Consider the following 15855-nt stretch of genomic DNA (forward strand, 5'->3'; position numbering starts at 1 on the left):
GATATTTTTAAGACGGAACATGTTAAAATAAATTAAGAAAATAGTCAATTTTCCAGGTTTAACAACTTATTATGGTCTAGAATATACTTCTGAGACCCAGCATCAAATACATTGAGCAGCATCAGGTATAAATTTTTCTTCACGCTCAGAAATAATTAAAAAAACTCTCACTTTTGACGATTCAGTAATGCTTGAGCTGAATTTCGTTAATTTTAAGAATCATTTCGTCATGAAATTACGTGATTTGTGACGAAGCGCGAACTCTCAAATATATTTCCTCAACCTCGTCGTAATGCATATTGGAAGATTAACTAGAATCAAAGAATATATAAGGGAATATATAAGAATAAGAATATATAAGAATATATCACTTATATATTCTTTGACTAGAATGACGAAACTCGAAAGAAGACTAGACGATCGAAGATAAGGTGACGAACCAAGCCTCTTTGGTGGTCAAGGAGTTGATTCCGTACCAGGAAGATCCCGGGTTCGAATCCCGCTTCGGGCATAAGTGTAACTGATCACTTTGTTCAACTTATTACTATCTGTCCATTTGGCGTTGTTGGGGTGACATTCATCCACCTATAAACTTCCCACGTTAAAGTGATTTTTAGATGCGCTTGATACATTAGACACTACGAGGTTTTCTGTTATTTTTCAAAAAATATATGTATAATGACGAAATATTTCTTTAATTTTGACGAAATTTATTTACTCGAAAGAGTGACGATAGCTATTTCGTCACTTTGACGAAATTTTTGTGCGAATCGTATGCTAGGAAATAGTTTTGTCAAAAACGAAGAAGGATTCGTGATATATGAGTATCCAATTTTTTAGTGTTACTTAAGTAATATTTCGTGATTTTTTTTTCTGTTTTTATGTCTTTAATAAGAAATTCTTGATGTAAAAAATATACTTGATTTTGCTTTCTTTTGTCGGAATTTTTAATTGCAATGAAAAATTATGAGAAAGTTAAAAAAATTTGATTCAAGTAACTTTTAGCACAGTTTTATGGCATATGATTATTTTTCTTTAATAAATAATCCCACGATTTTTGTTTCATGACCAAATTGAACACATTTTAAAAGTATCCTACAATATGCACACAAAAAAAAGCTCAATATTAAAACTTATTCTATTTTATGCAAAAATAAAAGTAGTAGTACTTTATTTACGTCGCACTAGATCTGCTCTATTGGCTACCTCATTTTATTTTATTTTATAACCGTTGGTGAACAGCAGATCCAATTTTGGGTTTACGATTACTAATATTCAACTCCGAAGTCTTGTAATTTTGAACCCAATCAAGAAGACAAGAGAAGTCCTGATCAAGTATTGACAGAAATTTGCCCTCATGGAGGACTTTTTTTGATGGTAACCTGCATTTGCGTTACATGAAGAGGAAGACCTCTAGAATCTCTCACGGTTAGCCTGATGGCAAGGGGACTCTAACCCATGATCCGTCTACCACTGAGGATATTTTGAATCAGCACTGTGGTTTGTGAAAGCCGGATTCGTATCGACCAGTCATCGCTGGGATTCGAACCCGGGTCATCTCATTGGAAGGTGAATGCTCTATCCCCTAAGTCTTCACGGCTTTTAATTAGAAAAATCTGTCTTTTGCAAAACTTTCTAGTGTTTCTATACTTACGCTACTGGACCATATGAGAATTTTAAACTCGTGATATATCGCCAGGAACTATTTATATTTTGCGTTATATCTCAATACTTTTCCAATTTTACATTATTTAGAACATTGGAAAACTTACAACTAACACGATAATATAGTTTTCGATAATTATCGCTTTTGTTAATAGTCGGAACATTGTCGTATCGTATTATCATTATGATGTTTCAGTATTTGGATTTTATTGATTTGGTTTTTTACTGAAGAAAAAAATAATAAAATAATAATTTTTTAGAAAATTATAAATTTAACTCAAAAAAAAAATGAATGTTTAAGTCCCCAGTAGGCTTTCAAAATTTGATATCATGTTTTCCACCACTTTTCTATATATATAAAAAAATATAAAATACTTAAGTTGGTTCTTTAAATGTATTTGAAAAGTTTTCTTTTGTGTGCTATTCTTTTCATTTTAAAAAGTTTTATGACTATAAAGCTTTATGAAGCAATCATATTTTTCCTAAATTCAACAACCGATTCACGAAAATAAAATAAACAAAATACATAAAAAGTCGCGAAAAACTTTTTTTAAAAAAAGATTTCCATAGAATTGTGTATTTTAAATAAAGCAGCAAAGGTGAAAAATCTCCCACACTTATCTTATCTCACCTTATCGAACATGGCGACCGCGGCGCTCTCAAATGGCGCCAAAGTTATCGAGCAAACACAGTTATTATAAATATCGGGAGCAAGGAAACAGCTGTTATTGACAAGGGTGCCAAACTTTTCACGAATTCTGTTTTCTTTTCATACTTTTTTAACATGTTGGACTAAAATTTTATTCTTTTTCTTTCTACTTTGCATCTATTTGCGGGGGAACAGTTCAGGAAGCTCACGTGGAAATTCTTTGGCAAGTGCCCAGGAGCTATATTTTGAAAAGGTTCCCTTTTTTTTTCATGTGATAAAAGAAAGTAGAAAGGGAAATGTTAATTATATAATCCGATTGTTTGTAGCATTTGGTTAATTCTATTCCTATTATTCAGCAGTATGTTGCAGATGTGTGTACATTCTATATATTTACTTAAATACAATTTTACACAAAAGCTATTAAAGCCATTTACATAACATAGTCAGTGCTATCCATAAATTTTAAGCAAGTGCAGTTTTTATTACTAAATTATAAGCAAAACAAAATTGCTAAAATGCGCTTTTTAAAATTATATAAAATTTCTTTTCATATCTCAAACAAGAACAGTTTAAACTCTCTACACATAAATTCCCTAAAAATTTATAATGTATGTAAAAACTTGACTTATTTTACATACCTTAATACATACCTAATAAATATGAATTTTTAACTTGTGCGGTAACAATTTTTTATTTGTATGTATACATTTATCCTTAAGTGCACAAAAGAAAAAAACGAACCACCCTGAATAACTTGTGATCTTATGATCGGATCTTCACGTTCTAGGACTCAATCTTCATGGTTTGAAAGGGGTGACTTTAAATATGTTAATCAATAAGATCAGAGGATATTTTAAGTTTTGAAATTAGACACAAAACGTACTTTCTCTAAATAAACAATCTTTTTTTCGACGGATTCGAATTTCTGATCCCAAACTATAGGGGGTGGTCGTGATTTAGGAAAATAGGGTCTCCATAGTTTGATCAGAAAAGCGATCCGAAGTTTGGACCCCTTAATGTTAATTTTAATTTTTGCATATTTCGTCATAGCTCGGGAACTTTTTAATCGAATTGAAACATTTTTGCACTCACTTATAATAAATAATTACATATAAAAAATAAATTGTAGTAAATCTTTATTATTTTATTTAGTAACATTCGAAAAAATATTAAACAGTAAGGTACAAAATTTTTTGCATCATTTTAAAGTAGATAAATTTACGTGGTAAAATACAAAATTTGAGCAAAATTTGGTTGAATAGTTCCTAAGAAATCAAATTCTAAATGTACGACTTTTTTTAAAAAATTTGATTTCTCAGGAACTAATCAATCGATTTCGCTCAAAATTTATACTTTGCTGTGTGAAATCATCTAATTTTAAATGATGTAAAAAATTGCATACCTTACAGTTCGAAATTCTTTCGACTGTTACTAAATAAAATAATAAAAAATGATAAATATTTACCAAATTTATTTTTTGAATTGAAATATTTTTGGACAAATAAATTTTTTTAATTGTGTGCAAAAAATTTTCAATTCGCTTAAACAATTATGATATGGAGAAATATGCAAAAAGTAAAATTAACATTAAGGGGCCCAAACTTTGGATCGCTCTCCTGATCAAACTATTGGGGCCATATGTCCCAGATTGTGGCTACTCTCTATATTTTGGACGTCAGAAACCCGAATCCGTTGAAAAAAGTTACGTTTATACAAAGTACGGTTTTGTGTCTGATATCGTAACTTAAAATATCGTCTGCTGTTATTGATTAGCATATTTAAGGTCACGTCTTTAAAATTGAGTTCTAGAACATATAGATCCGATCATTAGATCAAAATTTATTCAGGGGGTCCTTTTTTTCAGCGCACTGTACATTATTTGTATAAGAGGGTTGGAAGTCCGAAATATACAAATTAAGGACAAAATCGCCTCTAAAATTAAGGAGAATTTAAGGATGCAGATTCTCTAATGGGAGCAATTTGTAATACCGACATGGATTCGCAGATATACAATGGGTAATAAATTTAGTAGCTCCTGCGCATGAGTGTGGAAAAAAAAACATTTGAAAAAAAAACTCCGATATTTTTTTTAAAAAATTACACTTTTTTAAAAAACAAAAAAGGAGAGAAAATAGTCTAAATATGGAAAATCATTAAGTAGTCGCAAAATATGAGGATTCTCTTTCTATTTTATTTTATATCCGTCGTTGAACAGCCGACCCAATTTTTGGGTTTACGACTACTAATGTTCAACTCTGAAACCTTGTCATTTTGGACCAATCCAGAAGACAAGGAAACTCCTGGATCAGTACCCCCAGAGGTATTGATTTGTTATGGGAACATGGAAGACTTTGTGGCTCGACAGATTTAACGTGCATCAATCACCATTCACTACACGGGGAGTCTAAGCCCGGTTGGGATCGAACCCACGACCTCTTGGACATGGGCCCAATGCCCTACCCGGCCTACGAGGATTCTCTTATGAAAAGCAGTAGATATAATGAGGAGGAGGGAGCAGAGAGATAAAAACTTTTTATATATTTCTCCCATATCGAATGTTTTTATGCCATCAAATCAAGGGTACTATAAAGTCTAAAAATATAAAAAAAGATAATTGGTTTGCAAAAGCATGAATAAAAGTAAAAATATTTAAAAATAACGGGCTGGAAAAGGCATAAATAAAATAAAATAAACACATAAAGAGATAAATTTTAAAAAAATAAAAGCAGACGATAAAATTAGAAGTCAATTTTTAGAACGACAGAGTTGTTGGTTTTTCTTTAGATTAGTTTTTGTTTGGAATTTGAGTTCCTTATATCCCGTTACAGGCTTTTCTTGTTGTTTTATGATTTTTTCACTATCCCGTTACGGTTAATTCATATTTGTTACTGTTTATGTTGTCTGTGAATAACAGTTTTATATAATAAAAAAACTGAACAGTTCTTTAATATAGCTTGGTATGCTACAGTACATACGTTTACTTAGAAACATTATAATAGACATTTAGAAACCTTAGAAACATTTTAATTATAAGTTTCGGTAAAAATTTCCATTTACAAGAGCGAATTTCCTTAAAATATGTGTTTCAAAAAATCAAATTTGTAACTATGTATCTTGAACGAACTTTTTGGACTACTACTTTTGACAGAAAGGATCTCTTTTAACGAAATCAGAGAAGAAACCGGAGTAAATAAATAAGATTCTTTATAAGGCAATAAATAAAAAGAGAGGCATATTTCAATCGATTATACAGATATCGATATACAGATATATTTTTAGCGCCATCTGATGCTAACTGCAACTTTTTTGCATTAGAAATTTCGCTAAGACTATCTGAGGTTAGTTAAACGTTTTTTATTTTTTTTTATTACCAAAAGCCCATCCATAAAATCGTTACTTTAGTAAAGCTGGAGAATTGTTCAATTTTTTCCATTCTCTCTCAGATTTTAATCATAAGTTTCCCTAAAAATATCTATGTACGAGAGCGAATTCCCTTGAAATATATATTTTAAAAAATCAAATTTGTGAAAATGGGTTCCTTGGGGCATTCATCCACTTTTCCTTCGAGGTTAATATCTTCCTTACCTTTACTATGCATGATTCTTTATCGCCTTACGAGATCATCGCCAACAAAACCAATTATTTTTATTTTTTGAAATGCACCGGATGCTATTTAGGCAAAGTATGAAATAATCGTCCTGATGAGGTTATTATGTAAATGATGTGCATGTTACTGCGAATGGCCGAAATCGGTTGTTGTTGACTTTCACCGGTGAATGTTGACAATCAAATTAGTCGCTTTGGTGAATGTCCGAAATATTTATTACATCCGATTTGATATTCATTTATTCGTGAATATAATTACATTTATTTGATATTTAGTACTTCCTGACTATAGATTAGAACAAACATCAGTGTTTGGAGTATCGGGCAAATATATACCGGGCAATGGCACTTGACTTTAAAAAAACATCAGTGTAGGGTATACCGGGCAGTGGCACTTGACCATAAAAAAACATCAGTGTAGGATATACCGGGCAATGTCACTTAACCAGACCTAGTATGAATAGACCTTTGGTAAATGTCCGATATATATATTAGGTCTAGTGCCACTTTTGCTATAGCTTAAATATTTTAAAAAAAATTAAACAAAGCGTTTGAATCAATTTTAAACTGATAACAAAATTATTGCTTTAAAATTAAAAAAAATAATAATAAAAACTGCGCCAGATAAGAGTAATTGAAGTAGTTGCTTTATACAGCGCATGTTCGGAAAAAAATTTTAAAAAAATTATCCTGGTGCATCTAAAAGTGGATGAATATCCCAAGGCACCGTAAAAATGTATCTTGAACGAATTTACTGGATTGCTCCTTTTGAAACAAAGGCAATGTTTAAAAAAAAGAATCGGAGAAGAGACAGGGATGAATAAATAAAGATATGAATCCCACGAGAAAAGTTAAAAGTCTTAATATTCTTTTATACGAACGTGATGTGAAACAAAATATAAATTTGTGATTTCTGTGTTGTTTTTTATAAATAAGAAATGAACAACGGCCAAAATAAGCATCTAGTAAAAGTAGTAAAATAAAGATCAAAACGCTTCTTGATAAAAAAAAAAAAATAAAAAAAAAGTTAAGACTATAGAAGAAATCCCTAAGGAATTTGATTTGACCTATTATAATCGGGAATGTAACAAATTGTTACGGCTCATTTCAGAGTAAAGGAAACGTCTTCGTTTCTTTGACAATATTCTGCTTTTAAAATATTTTAACATGTGACTTTTCAGATATTTTTGCAAATCATAAAAATATAATTATCATCCTATCGCTTCGAGTATTCTTATTGGGAAGAGAAATCACGTGACACGATCATTAATAAACTAAGAAGATTCAGACATACTTGGCTGTTATTAGAATTTTTTTTTTCCAATGGCAGGCACTGAATTTGAATTTTTGCCTATGAAAATGCCAGAATTGTTACTCATTTAGCGTTACCCAGTGGGCACCTGTGAACCAAAGTCACGGAAGCGAGCAACATTGCCCACGCCACACTGCTACAAACCCGTTTGTAGGGTGGGCCACATTCACACATCACACACACAACAGAGGACAGCACAGAGAGAAAGAAACATCCATGCCCAGAGCGGAATTCGAACCCGCAGCCAATGGCTTCGCAGTCAGGCGCGCTAACCGCTCGGCCACCTGGCCGGCTGTTATTAGAATAAAATGAATAACAATTGCAGCGATATTTAGCAGTAAAATTGGCAATTGACTTGCAACTCGAGAAGAAAACGATCATTGAAACACAGACGCGTCACCTATAACCTTAGCGGCAGCTGATCATTTATAAGCATGATGGAGTGTTAAAATCAAGCTAATTTTTACCACATAAGTTAAAATTAACATGAAGTTAATTATATACCACGCGGTGTCGCACATCAAATTTTTTTAAAATATAATTCTATCTACATATTTTACTTAAATTAGATTTAATATTTGTCTATGTATTTTATTGCAAATATGATATATTTTTGTTTTGTGTTCTTGGCAACTTTGATGCATAATTAGTTTGTGTATGTTCTTTATGGTTTCGTGCCTTTCGTTCTATTAAGTAAGAAATATATAGTGAAAGAATTGACATACTTGTGAAAGAATCATTTCGAAGGATTATAAAATGTGTCACTTAAGATAATTAATACTAGATGGACTTGGCTTACTCGAAATGAAATGAAAAGAACAGTTGCTAATGTAAGCAAATGCTACGTCTCAACAGCCAATCATGATTGAGATACCCACTCTACGTCACTTTCAGGTATCCCTTTATTTATGTATCCCTTATTTAACAGTATTTATCAGTAAAACTTATTTGTCATGCTTTCTTAATTTTATTTTTAGTTTTTATTGCGTTTTTAAAATTTAATTACTATTCAAAATTAAATGCTTAAGGTCTTGTTATGTAAGATCTTGTTATTAATATTATTATGTAAACGCATGATATCGCATTTAAGGAAAAAGACAATCCATTAATTTTTATAATTTTTAATTTGTTAACTTTTTAATGAGTTATATTTACTGCAGGATCAATTTCACGCCATAATATTTCCAGTCAATGTAGGCAATGGTATACTCTCAACTCGAGAAGAAGACCATTGATACACAACCACCTGACCTAAGATCTCAGCGCCAACTGGTTGTTGATTAAGAAGATGGCAAGATGGCATGTTAATGTTCTTTGCTGGTAGAGATAAGTTTCACCACATAAGTTAGAATGTTAATTAATGTGAATTTAATTAAACACAATATCTATATAATAACAGTTTATTAATGAGAAAATTCTATTAATAATAGACATATAAAAATAAGAAACATTTATCTTCTTCATTGTGGATAATATGGACGAAAATTAGATATTTTCAAAGTAGAGAAAACTATAATACTTGTTAACGGAATTTGAATTTATAAAATTAAGTTTATATTTTTTTGTAAGAGCTGAATTCCTTAATCCATTTTGAGCATAAGATCTTTCACATAAAATACATAAGAATATAATATTTTAAAATAGAGAAAACTATAATGCCTTTTACTTATTAACAGAATTAAAATTTATAAAATTATAATTGTTTGTCAGGTATCTGCATTCTTTAATCTATTTTGAACATAAGATCTTTAGCATAATACATAAAATCCTGTTTACTTGTTAACAGAAATAGAATTTATAAAATTATATTTGTTCGGTAAGTATCTGAATTTTTAAAGTTTCTGAGTATCTGATTTTGAACATAAGATCTTAAACATACAAAAAAACATAAAAATTTTTAAGTAGCAATCTATAATGTCTTTCACTTGTTAACAAAATTTAAATTTATAAAATTATATTAATTCGGCAAGTATTTGAATTCTTTAATCTATTTTGAATGTTCAAAATATTTCCAGTCGTGACAAGCTAATGAGTTTAGAAAACTTCTGAAATCCAAAATCCCGCTTTTGATCCCTTCTTTATTCCAATCGGAATTTCTCTATTCCAGCAACTGAAATGATAATCGCCAAAGGAAAATGGCGCTATTAATAGAATTCCAACTATGTTGTGGATCGGTCGAAATCATTTCGGAATCGCGACTGTACCGTTCTATCCAAATTTGAATTTGAAGTGAGTTCAAGAGTCTATTTCTGTGACATAATTTACTCTTGAACCCAAAGCGCTCAAAATATAAGCGCCTTTTCTGAATTAGTCTAGTCTATTAGTATGATTGTGATAAAGCTAACTTACGACGTAAATCGCCGCATATGGGAAGCAGTAATGTGTTTTGCTCCATATGATTAGAATGATGATTTTCACATACCTGAGCTACCAGATTTACGATCTACCATAGATCATTTGGCGCTAAATGATGCAAAAGTAAACCTCTTTGTTGTAATCTCGAATGCTTTGATGCTGAATTTCGCCGAAAAATTTTAAAGAAACTGATCGAAATGTTGGAAATATCTTTGTATTCTCAAATTAAATTTCACCGTTTAAAAAATAGGTTACAGTACATGAACCTTATTTGTTCTTTTTTATCGATTCATTATGTGATATTGTAAAACTGCAAGTTATGAAACATTTTACAACACGAAAGTGACATAGATAAATTCATTTTTGGCTGTTCCTTTATAGGCTTAATACTAATTACAAATTATTTCCTAATTTATACTGTTTTATTCCTAATTATTATTAATAATTATTGTTTATTTCTTAACTAATTATTACCTGATAATAATAATTATTATTTCCTGTATTCCTTTACTAATTTGGCTGTTCCTTAATGGGTTCTAATTCGGAATTTTGTTGATATTATTGTGCACAAAATATTCGTAGCCTATGTAGTATACTTTTCTATCCAAATAATTTTGACACTATCACAATTTGTTACTGAATCTTAGAACCTAAAAGAATACATTTATGGGAAAAACTAACTAAACAATATTATGTATTTCACGGGTAAGAACATAATATTTTGTGACATAAATATTTCATTTCAATATAAATTGGATATTATAAAAACATAAGAAAATAATAAAATACTTGAAAAATTATTTTACGAGTGTATAAATAAATTTAAAGTACATATTTTAATCTATTTTTTATTAAAATAATAACGAGATTTTATGCGTTACTCTTTTTGGGACAAAACTCTAAATAGTCTTTTCTAAAATTCTTTCAAACAGTAATGTTAATCATCTATTGCTACCATTCGTTCAGAATATTATATTCAAGATATTATTGACATCATTATTATTCGTTCTGGATATAATGTTAATCATCTATTTGTTCAGGATATTATATTCAAAATATTATTGACATCATTATTATTCGTACAGAATATAAGTTTAATCATTTATTTGTTTAGGATATTAGCAAGATATTACCCATTCTATTTAAGTACTATTTATTTGTTTATTTATTTGTTTACATTTATTCCCTTTTTAATTTGTTAATTTTTTTCATTTGTTTATTTATTTCATTTTATTTTTTATTTGTTTATTTATTTCATTTAATTTTTTATTTGTTTATTTATTTCACTTTATTTTACTTATTCATTTTTCTTACATTGACTTAATTAACGTCAATACGTCAAAAATCGGCCCTTTCGGTTGAAGGAAGAAAAAAAAAACATTTTAAAGTATTTACAGAAAAATTTTGCAGTAATTTAAGTTGAGAGGCCCTTCTTCCTGAACGAATTCAACTGTTGGAGATGAGGAGGGTACATTTTAAATATGCTTTTAGTCCTCATTATTTAATTTTCATAAATAAATTGATATTGGATATATACTCTATTTAGTAATATCTTTCCATACATGTAAAATACCCGGCGGTCACCCAATCGCAATTCGAGAAATAAAACGTACGTTATTTTAGATTCTCTATTCATTTTTTTTTTTTTTTTTTTGACAAAATTATGTCCATACAATTCTTCAATCAACAATTTTTGATAATCAATTAAATAGTAAAGACTTGCCTTTTTTTAAAATGCTTGATAAGTATTTTTGTTTTTATGCAATTAACGTTAATAAAATTGTTTAGCATCATCCAAAACGGTTTCATCAGTTTAAACTGTCATAAAATTAGACTTTAAGAAAAAAATCTAAGAACTGAAAAACGTGTAGTTTTAAATTGCTTACTAAAAACCACAAATGGCATAATTTTATTGCTTTTAAGTTTTGAGAAAAAACTCATAGAAGTTCTAAAAATTATCAACCCCTATTTCTTCTAATCCAATAAAGCCACTCCCTTATTTTCTACTTTTTTTAAAGGTTTTTTATTGCCTAATAATGCTATATCATCAAAAGTTTGTTAAAAAGAAAATTTACAAAACTTTTTACCTAAAATCCAAGATGGCGAGGTTAGACGCCTCTTAAGAATACCAAGACCTACCTTACTTCAAAGCCGAACAGGTGGCTGAGTGGTTAGCGTGTCTGACTGCGGAGACATTGGCCGCGGGTTCGAATCCTGCTCAGGCTATGGATGTTTCTTTCTCTCTCTGTGTTCTATGTCCTTTCCTCTTTATCTGAATGTGACCCACCCTATAAACGGGTTTGGGGATGTGTGACGTGGGCGACGCTGCTCCACCGCCGTGGCTTAGCCACAGGTGCCCACTGGGTAACGAGAAGAGAGTAGCAGTTCTGGCATTTCTGTGGCCAATGGGACAAACCCCAAGTGCCCACCATTTTAAAAAAAGGAAAAAAAAATTTACTTCAAATACTTAGGTAAGCATGGTAGTTACGCTAATTGTAACAATTAAACATTTTAAATCTGCCTTATATGAACCATAATAACTTAAATCCAACTTTTCTTGGAGAGACAAATTCTTTGTTTGAATTATTGCTTTTACAAACCTCAACTACTCGATGTCTTATTATCTAAATTGACACTCTATCATTGTACGCTAGTTATTAAAAACCAAGCACCATGAACAATTTTTTTCAGCTTTGCTAATTTATATAATGTTGCTAAGGTACAATATTTGTAGATAAATATTTTGATTTGAATTTTTAAAGCCATAGTGTTTTATTACAAATTCTGATCTTGATTCTTTCTTTTATTTTCAATCTTTCCTTATTTATTTACTATTTCTTTGTTTCTTTATTCACTTATTTGATTTTATACTTCTTAGCTTATTCATTCATTCATTTCTTTTAGAAATAAATTATACGCGCTCAATAAAAATAATAAAAAAATATTGATATCCAGTTTTCCACTTATAAATTCTTAAACGCATGCTTTTTTTTAAAAAATGAATTATGTTTCAATGGGAAGCAAAAATCCTCTTTGTAGCCATAAACTGGACCCAAACTCTTCTTCTTTTTCTAGAAAAGAAGGTGAATTATAAGAAGCTCTGTAATAAAGGAAAATGGACATCGTAAATCTTTGCAATCATAAATCTGGACACAAACTCACCTTCTTTTCTAGGAAAAAAAAAGAAGAATTTGAAAAAGCTCTGTTACAATGAAAAGTGGAAACTATCTCTACAACTACAAATCTGGACACAAACTCGCCTTCTTTCTAGAAAAAGAAGGTAAATTCCAAGAAGCTCTGTTACAATGAAAAGCGGAAACATTCGCTACAACTACAAATCTGCACATAGACTCACCTTCTGTTCTAGAAAAGGAATGTAAATTTTAAGAAGTTCTGTAATAAAGGGAAACTTTCTTTACAATCACAAATCTGGACACAAATTCATCTTTTTTTAACAACCGTCCAAATAAGAACTAAAAGTTTTTTTCAGATAATGCCCGATATGAAAGAAAAATAAATGAGAGATGCCAAAAAAACTAAAATAAATTTCTAATGGTATTTAATTATCTCCATCTTATAAGCCGAGATGCGTTCAATGAAAAAATACAAACCGAAATATCTACGGCATTTATCTCACTTCCTTATGTTGGATTTCTTATTAATGTCATTTCCTTACAAGTTTCCCTTGTATGTTTTTTTATTAATCTATCCTACTTTTTTCAAGATCATGTTTGTTGGTTTTCTTTCTTACTTGAAATCACTTATGGTGGCCAATTACCACAAAAAGAACTTATTGTTCTTGCACTTTTAGTATTTGTTCTGAAAAGTATCTTTCTTTTGTATGTTGATAGTTTTTTTTTTCTTATCAGGAGACAGAGAATTGAAATATTATTGTTTATAGAATCATTGCGAAAATGGAAATGTTTGCTTTATCATAATTCTTTGGCTTGAAATCATTGTATAAAAAGGAATACAGAAAAGAAAAAATCATTTCTTCTGCAAAAAAAGACCTAAAAAAAGATTATTGATAATATTAAAAAAAGGCTTTACTAATCTTACTTGCTCAAATATAAATATACATGGTTACTGAAAAATACTTTTAATGATTTAATAACTGAAAATTATTGCTTTTATATTTCTTTCCCTCGAAACATTCACAAATTATTTTTAAGAAACTAAAAACAGTTTGTTTATTTTCTGTTCACTTATATTTGAAATAATTGTAACAGAGGTTTTTAGAATGTGGTATTTATATCAGCATGTGCCTAAAAATGAATACAGCAAAACATTTGATCACCATGGTGATTAAATATTTATGACTGGTGGATAAGTTTTATCTTTTTAAAAAAGTTCAGTTTCAAACTATGTACGCTTAGATTATCGTACCTCATTAATCAAAATCAATCATTAATCATAATTATCAAGCAACGGCATTTTTCTTCGATTTTGAAGAAAAAATGATGAGTCACTCAATTTTCATTTATGAAAATTGAAACTCATTCATTGCTATTGGGAAGAATGGAAACTTCAGACAAATTTATTTTTATAAGATATAATTAGGTGTTATTGCAATAAATGAGTCTCGATTTTAAAGTTTTTACATTCTTTTATGCTTTTGGTCACCATAAAATAAACAAGAATAAATAAATGAAAAAGTAACGGAAACACTTTTGCACATAAAAGAACTAAAATCTAAAATAAAATATATGAAGCTGATTCAAAAAAATTTATGTTCCCACATATATGCATAATATGAAGAAAAAAAAATTTATGAAAAAATATTAACGAGATCATATACGAATTCCTATCATATAATTTTTCTTAAATGAAGTTTAAAAATTTAACTTCAGTACTAATCGCACTCAGGTAAGTATTTCTTTCTTTAATTCCATCGTCGTTTTTGATATAATTGTTCAGAAATGAACAAAAATATGACAGAGACTCTATGTAAGAGCAGAATGCCTACTATATAAATCGACTATATGGACTAACAGTTTCTTTTAATGTTGCGAGAGGGAGCAGGTGCTTGTTGGGCTAGGAAAAAACTTTTAAAAAAGCTTCATGATGACGTCAGACTGGATCATCCTCAAGTATTATAGTTCATACTTAAATCTTTACTAAATAAAAATTCAAATGAAGAATGAGAAAAAATATTATCTTCATATTTATTTCTTTTAGCATTCTAATTCTGTCAATTTTTCGATCATTCGTGCTTCAATGGATTTATCAAAATGATTCTAAAAACAAAATAAAGTTTGCAAATATTTATATAATTAGGAAAAAAAAAATTTTTTTCAAAAAAATACACTATTATCTAGGTTTTTGGATTTTTTTTAAACAAACACAATCGTTTTGACAGCTCCAAGAAATGCTTGAAATACTTTTCAACAGATATTTAAACTTTTTGACTGTTTTTAACCTCAGTCTCGAACTTTCAAAAATGGCTAGAAATGCTATTTTTGTTTGGAATTAAATAGTTTAGGAAGCAAACGCATAAATGCAATAGGGCATTTTTTCTGAAAAGCATTCATTTAGTTAAACTTAATTAATTTTTTAACTATTAATTATGGCTTTAAAATGATAAATTTTAACTTAATATTTTTTGCATATTATATATTTTTTTAATGTATTTCTTCAGAATTTGGAGATGAAACAAATTTATAGTTATAAACCATCAAACTTTCTAAATGGTTACTTGGATCAAATTTCTGACATTGCTAATGATTTTTCATTGTAATTACATGCTCCTCTTCACTCCGAATTGTAGCATAGGGCCTCTATCATAGCTTTTTCCATCTATTTGTGGCCAGATATTTTGCCTCTCTCCATGTCTCTCCTATTGTTTTCAATTCGCTTACAATCATCCTGATCAAAGTATATTTAGGTCCTCCTATTTTTCTATTGACCTGAAGATTCCAATCAAAAACTTGTTTTATTTAAATTTTTTAGGTTTACGTAGAACATGACCAATCCATTTCCACTGACTTTTTTTTTATTTCCAGATCAATCGGTTTCTGTTTTGCTTTTCTAAGAATTTCTGCATTACAAATTTCATGGAAATACTTGAAACCCAAGATTCTTCTTAAACAGTTGTTAAAAATGCATGAAGTTTTCTCATGTTATTTTTATTGCAGCGTCATGTCTCAGATCCATATAGTATAGTTGGTCAGATTTTACATTAGTATTGAAAATTCTAATTTTTTTAAAGCTTTAGTCTGTTTTTGTTTTTCAGGTTTTTATTCAGAATAACTTAACTGTTTCGGGTTTT

General features: G+C 29.5%; 1 protein-coding gene across 1 annotated transcript in view; it reads right to left on the reverse strand.

Moving 5' to 3' along the window:
* LOC107445338 (serine/threonine-protein kinase meng-po) overlaps window positions 1-15855 on the reverse strand; it is a 136364-nt gene that overhangs the window by 80329 nt on the left and 40180 nt on the right. The gene's annotated exons all lie outside the window — the stretch shown is intronic.

Source organism: Parasteatoda tepidariorum, chromosome 9 (assembly GCF_982258835.1).
Source record: "Parasteatoda tepidariorum strain Cologne lab strain chromosome 9, Ptep-v5.0, whole genome shotgun sequence".
Taxonomy (NCBI): Eukaryota; Metazoa; Arthropoda; class Arachnida; order Araneae; family Theridiidae; genus Parasteatoda; species Parasteatoda tepidariorum.